The sequence below is a fragment of the Pipra filicauda genome, unplaced genomic scaffold (genome assembly GCF_003945595.2).
Source record: "Pipra filicauda isolate LSUMZ 115617 unplaced genomic scaffold, ASM394559v2 scaffold43_size3849885_pilon, whole genome shotgun sequence".
Taxonomy (NCBI): domain Eukaryota; kingdom Metazoa; phylum Chordata; class Aves; order Passeriformes; family Pipridae; genus Pipra; species Pipra filicauda.
Genome location: NW_024104576.1, coordinates 1246773 through 1254755, shown reverse-complemented (window position 1 = coordinate 1254755; position 7983 = coordinate 1246773).

The window sequence follows — 7983 nt, the reverse complement described above, 5'->3', positions numbered from 1 at the left end:
TCTGTAGAAAATGATACACTAATAATTTATCTAACAGAATAAAAATCTGCCAACTGCACAGTATTTTAGAGATACTGAAACAAAGGAGATTAAGCAAATCCACCCGTGAGTTTGTTGACCTATACAATGCATGAGGAAGTAGCTGTGTGGAAATGGAATTCACAACCATAAGCACATCTAAGCCTGCCTACCAAGAACACCCAAAAAAGGATGTGCTTGAACTCCTCTCTTTCTCCTGAGTGTTGCTGCTTGGTGCAGAACTGTGAGAGCTCACCATGGTGAGGTTGGGGATCCTGATCTGGAAATCCCTTTGTGAATAGAAATGTGTCTTGTTCCCTTAGCAGCAGAAGAAAACCCCAAAACTGAGAACACTCCAGCTATCAGGCTATAAACTTTTCTCAGTGGTGTCTGTCTGCCCACAAAGTTGTCTAATGGCACAACCAGGAGAGTACAAGGGCCAAAGAGCTGGTGAACAGGAGAGTGAGTTCACTTCAGAAGAGACTCCCAAGTTCTGCACTTAACCTGATTTACACATTTAATCCAGTGACTATTTAATGCAAAACAGCCATGGTATGACCTTGCCCAGTACTTGCTCTTGTTTTGGACTGTTGCAATCCTTTCTTACACTGCCTGTAACCTCGCAAACCTTGCATCTGTGGCTACGTAATAGCTTGATTTCCAAAGTAGAACATGAAAGTCCTTCTATTAAGACTAATCAATAACATATAATTAAAACATGCTCTAATACTTTGGAAAAAGGGAGAATTGCACACTGAAGGGCTTTTGTGTCAAGGAGAGAGTTAAAACCAAATCTACTTCTTGTCCAGGGGTTGTACCTTGGTGCTGAAATGTACTAAGGAGAGGCAGTATCCCACAACCCTCCCTTACAACTGTGTTTTGAAAGAAGACTGCTTGTGCCTGAACACCCTTTTTACATTTGTTGCTCTTGTTCTGTAAGCCTGGTATTGCATATTTTTGTATACCCCAGCAGATGGCATTGAATGTTCATTTATTTAATACATGCAGTACTTTAATCTCTGCTCAGTGTCTTAAATTGTAGCCTTTCTACTTCTGTTAATAAAAAAAAATGGTTGTTTTATTCTCAACAATAAAAAATTAATAACAGTGGTAAACATCAATGCCATTATCCACTCATTTCATGGCTTAATGCTGAAGGGGGACTGTTTGACCCAAGGCTTTGGGGTGATGTATTGCTATTCAATACCAGTTTACAATTTGACGCCCAAGTTAGTTTATAATCTATTCTGTTGTGAATGAATCAGTGGAGTTTGGAGGAACTCCAGCCCTCCTTCTCCTTTTCTTCTTACTCCTCCTTTGCACAGGGCCAGTGAAGGGAGCAGCACTGGTGCTGCTTTCCTGTGGGTGTGCCTTTTACGTAAAGTGTATGCCCAAATATTTACTCCATGCTATCTGAGGAGTGCAAACCAGCTAGAAACCGCTCCTCCTGATATTTAAGAATGTCATTTTGGAAGTGAAGATGAATATCTCACTCTCTCCGCCTTGCTGTACATAACAGGCTTTCAGAATGAAAAGTGCTGCAAACTGTCCAGGCAGTAGAAGAGGTACTGTTGCAGAGGCTCACCATCTAGGGGGAGACTATTTCTGCTGTCTACTATATATAGATCATCCTGGAACATCCAATTTATTATAGAATCATAGAATAGTTGGAGTTGGAAGGTACCTTTAAAGGTTATCTAGTTCAACCCATCTGCAATGAACAGGGACATCTTCAAATTTTCTCACTTCTGATGCACTGACTGTTGTAAAGGGATGAAAGAGGACAGAATCTTTGTTGCAAGTTGTTGCAATCAGCTGGACCTTCTGGCAAAATTTTTTTTTCACTGCAATCTAAAGACTTAGAGCTGGCATGGGTTAGAGTCTCCTCAAGCTATAGGAACTGGTCGTATTTTATTCAGTCTGAAAATTTTTTGTTGCTTTGCTACATTTTATGTGAAACTAATAAATAGAGAATATAAATTATAACACTAGGAAGGTGTTACATTGCTATGGCATATGTGTGGGTGTGTTTCTTCCAGTTGACAGAGAATGCCTGATGTCAAGGCACAAAATGGAAAAAATTAACTTCTCTTTAATTTGCAAGGGAATAAAACAATGTGTGCATTTTGTGGCAACCTTGCTTGCTTTTCATAGAGACCTAAAAAAATTCTGTTTAAAAGGGTGACAGGTTAGCAATTTATACAGGAAAACCCAACATCAGAAACAAAGCCCTTCTTTAAATGAGAAAGCAGAAGGTAAATCTGTTCCCGTTGGTTTCTGTGAGTCTATGAATGCACAGTGGTTTTTTAGTCACTGTGGTGTCCCAGCCAGTGTTGGGAAGCGATAAAGTATTGTGGCTTGTGTTTTAATAAACACTGTTATCCTGACAGAGTGTCTCCTAATCACTTCAGTAGAAAAAAACCTGAAGCTGGAAATGCTGCAAAGAAGAACTGCATAGGCCTTTTCAGAGTCACTTTTTTACTGTCTGGTCCAAAAGTATGGTGCAAAACCTTGTCCTGCTGGAGTATATAGGCATCTTACAATCCATCCTAATGTTTATAATATTACAATGTTCATGTCTGCCACACCTTGCACGTAACAAACTATTACTGGCTCTGAGTAATAAGTATGCTAGATGGACATGCTATAGGTACATCCTTTTTCACCGCTGAAAGAATTTTACCTTTCAGAAGTATATCTGGATTCATTGCTTCACATATGTTTGGGCTAGATCTAAATACATAAACAAAGAAAAAAACCATCAACTTCATTAAATATTAGGAATTACCATTGTTCTATAAAAGCGCTCAAATATTTCAGCTCAAATGAATGAGTGGAAGCTGCAAGGATAAGAACTACAGTTGAGAAATGACTGGGCAAATTTGGAATTTCAACAATCTTGGGTCAAACCTTATATTTTTGTTCACTTTCAGCCCCAAGTTTGGTGCAGTTACAGAGAGTGCTACTCATTTTACAAATATTCATTTCAGACATAAATATCATAACAGCCTTATTGATACTTTAATATATTCAGCGTGATGTTGAAGGGATGAGTTTCCATAGGGAGATAGGAGCTAAATCTCTCTTTTTTCATGCAGCTGTGCCACTGCACATGGCTCCCTTCCAATTCTACCAGCCAGCAAAATAAGTATAACATTTTCCCTAGTCCTGATGAGGTATTGTTCCATCCTGCTATTACTCTACCACAGAGAATATGGGAGATATATTGGGTGTGAAAGAACCATATAAATAGATCTTGACCTTAGGCCTTACTCTGGTGTTGGTTGTCTCACAGTGACCCTCTTTACCCACTTAGCTCTGTATCAGCCTGTCCAGTAACATTTGTGGATCATTGCAGTAGAAGTACTTAATATTCAGAAACAACACCAAGAGTTATTTTGCAATGAAGATGTGGCCAGGGATCACATTAAGATTGCATTAATGCACACTTGTTTTATCTATATCTAAGCATCCACCCTTGGAATTGCCCAAAGTTTTGGAAATACCAGCACAACCATCTGAGTTTCAACTAGCCCACTCTACAATTACAAAATAATTTAGGTTAGCAGCAACTTTTAAACACAGAGTGAAGCTGAGTGGTTTCCTGTTCAGTGAGCAGGCTGTAGACCGCACAAGTGTACTAGAGTGTGTGATTATAGCATGGACACATCAATCATAAAACTTTTACTTATGTTACTTGCCAGTGCTTAAAAACGGTAATTTATTTACTTACCTAATTTTTGGCAAAGCTCTCTTCCTGCTGTTTGTATCTGCTGGGCTATGTACTACTGTTTTCCTGTTGGCTCTGCCAGAATTGGACAAAGTTTACTGTTAGTGAGTGGCAGTAAGTGGGGAAGAAATGCAAGTGCAAGCAGAGCTGATAAAGTAATTTTCAAAACTGGGAAATGCATATATGTAAATGTTTCTCTTCCTCTCTTCCTCAAACATTTTCGATCTATGAATATTTTCCTGACTTTTTTGTTTTCAGCTATTTGAAAAAAAGAACAACTGTTTCCTGCTGAGAGAATGAAAAGCTGGAAACTGAATTCCTGCATCCAGTGTTTTGGTTACTTTAGAATAGGGTACTTATTCATTTCAACTGAATAGGAATTAAAACCCAGGGAAACCTACCCAAGATCTTTATTGCTACTAAAGTAGTTGCTAAACACCAGTGATGTAGCTAACAAAGCAACAGAGCTCAGTTCTCTTGGCCTCTCTACTTCTGACTACTCTTGAGCCCCTTTTAGAAACAGAACTCCATATTTCACTCATGTGAAATAATAGTGATCTGTAAATCCTCAAAATAAAAACTGAGATGATTTACACTTTTACCATTTGACTAGCAGAGACTTCAGTGTTTGCACCAGAAGAGTTAGTATTACCTCACTGAATAATTCCTACAGATTGAAATGATGGTCATGTCCTTTTGGACACAGTCTTGCCCAAATTCATTTAAATTCATAGATCCTATAATCAGTGTTGTCAAATCAGGTTTCAGTTTTTCTTTATAAACATGCCCCCCAAACCTATTTAAAACAGAACAAATTAACAAAGAAACAAACACCAACATCTCCCCCCTGCCCTTTAATAAATATTTAAATGTGCACATTGCTAATTTTTTTTCTGTCTGTATGGAAATACTAAGGGGCACAAATGCAAAGATGCGAATTTTAGAAGGATGTCAAGGTATGATTTTATTTTCAGCTGTGGATTTAACAGGAGAGGTATGCTTGAGTAGTTGCTACAGCTATAGAGAATTTTGGTTAAATGGTTAAATCTGTACTACTGAGTCATGTCTCTGGAGCATGGGGAATATGAACAAGTAACCAATTTCTGTCATCACTACGCTCTTTATTAGTCATGTATAATTTTTTCTGTCTTTTAAAAAATTAATTTCATTCCTTGCAAAACCCTTCACCAACTCCTCCAAGGCAGTCTGTATTCCAAATGCAAAAAGGCTATTGCATATGAGTATTATACACATAGTGAACGTAATTTTTATGTTTGAATTTACTACATTCCTCCCTGACCCCTTCTGTAGCAAATTTGCCAACATGCACCTGCAGCACGACCTTCTGCAGGTTCTCCTTTGCCTGCGGCAGGGAACTATTTTAACCCCATTAGCTAGTTTTTGTCTGCGTGTCAGGTGCAGCACAGAGGTTTTACTGGTATCTCCATGAGTCCATCAGAACTGCATACATGTTACTGGTAACTAGTAGCATAAATGGCTCAGAAGCACAGGGTTTGTCAGAAACGTATCATGGCTCAGACTGGGAGGACATTCAACCCCTTTTGGATGTTCTATGTTAATAAAATCCCCCCACCTTGCTTAAAAAGATTACAGAAAGTGTTTTTCACCATTTTTGCTTTAAAATACATCTATGCCATTTTTAAAATCCCCATGTTTAATTATAGGGCCAAATCATTTTTCCTTCACAGAATTTTCTTCATTCTCTTGTCATTGCTGTAGCAACATTGCTCTCTCCTGCAAAAAGGTGGGATTTTTTTTCCTATGCAATTGAATACATTTTCACCTTTTTTACTTAAGGGAAATGTAGAATTTCGTTTAACTGGGTGTATTCTATAGCTTTTTCCATTTATGATGCTCATATCAGACTGATCAGATAAAAACCCCTAAACTGTGTGTCTGTGATAGTGCAGTTTAGTGGCACAGACAGAGCAGCAATAATCATTCTGCTCAAGGTTTAAGTTATATTATATATGGCCAGATTCAAGTTATATTATATATGGCCAGAGGATATACTGGGGACGAAAACTGAGGGTAGACTTCATTTTAAGTGGTGATTGACTAATATTTAAATGAACAATAATTGTAAAGGATCACCTACAGAAATAAGAATGACATTTACATTAATGTCAACTGAATTCATCTTGATGGGTTCTGTTGCAATAAATTATGATTAATTTATGATGAATTGGTTATATAAAAGTGTCTATTTCAAAGATCTTAAAATTTCCAAGAGTCACGAAAATATTAGATAAATTGTAAGACACTCCATTTGAAAGTTTATTTATTTCACAGCCTTTAAGGGGATTGTTACTGGGGTAAATTTTACTTGTTGGGAATAAAAGGTGGCTAAGTATAGGTGGTTAAAAGAGAAAAAAGTCCATTTCTTCTTATCTGTTTCAACTGTTAAACAACAAGAACAAAAGTAGCAATCATATTAACTAGCTGTCCTCTGACTGCAACATTTTGCATGTAACACTTAAATATTTCCTAATGTTTTGTTCCATCATTTACCACATTCCAGAGGCCCTGTCATACTCGTGTGTCAAATCCTACTTCATGACAGACTGTTGATTGCATAATCTGGCCCAAAATATCCAGAAGCAATTCCTTATTGCTTAAACAGTATCATGGTTATCTGGGTTTGTTTTTACTTATTTTTACAGTTATTTGCATAATTATTTGGTTTTGCAGAAATGTTTGAGAGCTCCCATCACAGAACAGATCCTCCTGTGACAGATGACTCATAATCATAAAGTCAGTCGCATAAACCAAGAGAAAACAGGCACATTCAGCTGAAAAATGGGGCTAAAACAACAAGCTGAAGGTAAAAAGAATTTTGCTAGGGGTAAAGGAATAAAATGTGAAGCATGCAACTCTGTGCTGACTGTTGGCATCTGAAGGGGGTCAGTCCCCAGTTTGAAAAACATGCACCTGTCAGGCCTGTGGAGAGAGTAAACCACATTTGTATCATTATCACTACTGAAAGAAGCCAGTATTGTATTTTATGGGCTACTTAATACAACAAAAGGATCATACTATTTAGCATTCTGATTATATCAATCCATGGTTTAAAGCTATTTTCTGAATAAATTTTTGCCAGGAAGATTATTTAGAAGCCGTCCTGTTTCCTGAAATGGTTATGAAAGGTGCTATGTGCACTGCATGTGTCAGTGTGATTGGACTTTAGGGGACTTTGCAATCACAAGGTCCTTTGATTACATGGTGTTTTGAAAGTGCATTGTACTGTTCATTTGTTTTCTGGTAGCATCTGTGTCTGTAGATGTGTTATTTAATAGCAGGATTTGGGTTGGGAGGAGACTTAGCCACTTCAGCTGTGGCCCTGATTAAGCAAAAGTGAAGTCAGAAGGGCAGAAGTAATTTTGAAGTAGTTTAAATCAAGCAACAGATAACACTGTCAAAAGTCTCTAAGGGAGTGTGTAGAAGAAAGTTCACTTTTTGAAAGTGAGGCCTGCAAGTAAGAGAGATTATGAACCTGGATTGACTGGGCTAAGTCACTATTGAAGATAAGCTTGGATTTCAAAGTTGCCTGAACACAGGTGTGCCTTGCCATTTTGGATGCCTGGGTATGTCTTGCCTGGCCTTGAGATGCTTCTTAGGAGGGACCTGGGTCTTTTTCAGATCTTGGATTGAACTTCTTTGGCTGGTGCCTGTAGAGTTAGACACCTCAAAGCAGGGTACAAAATCTCAAGCTTGCTGAACAGGGAGCTGTTTTGAGCTAGTAAAGAACAGCTGCCTGAAATCAGTCTTGGCGGCTGCTCAGGCTGCAGATGAGGCACAGCCTGGTGCTTGCAGTACACAGCTGGGAGCGTCAGGCAGATGCTTTCTTCTGAGCAAAAATGAGAGGTAGCTATCCACCATCTTTTGTATGAAATAATCTAGTGCTCTGAGAAGGTATGTAGCTTTGTACCTTGACTATTACTGTGTCTTGCTTATATTTGCTCTCCACTGAAAAGAAAACACAGATACAGAAACCTGGTGTGTGCTCCTGCACCCCAGCTGAGCACATGCGCCCCTTGGCTCTTCCCTCACAGTTTGCTCACGCCCCTGATGAAGGAGGAGAGCTTTTCTGAGGCACGTGATGGGCAGAATACTCTGCAGTCCTCTTCCTATCCAGAAAGAGGGCTTGGATCTCCCAAGGACATGAGCCTGAACCTTCCTGAATGCTGTAAAAATGTGCAAAAGGACAGTGTGAG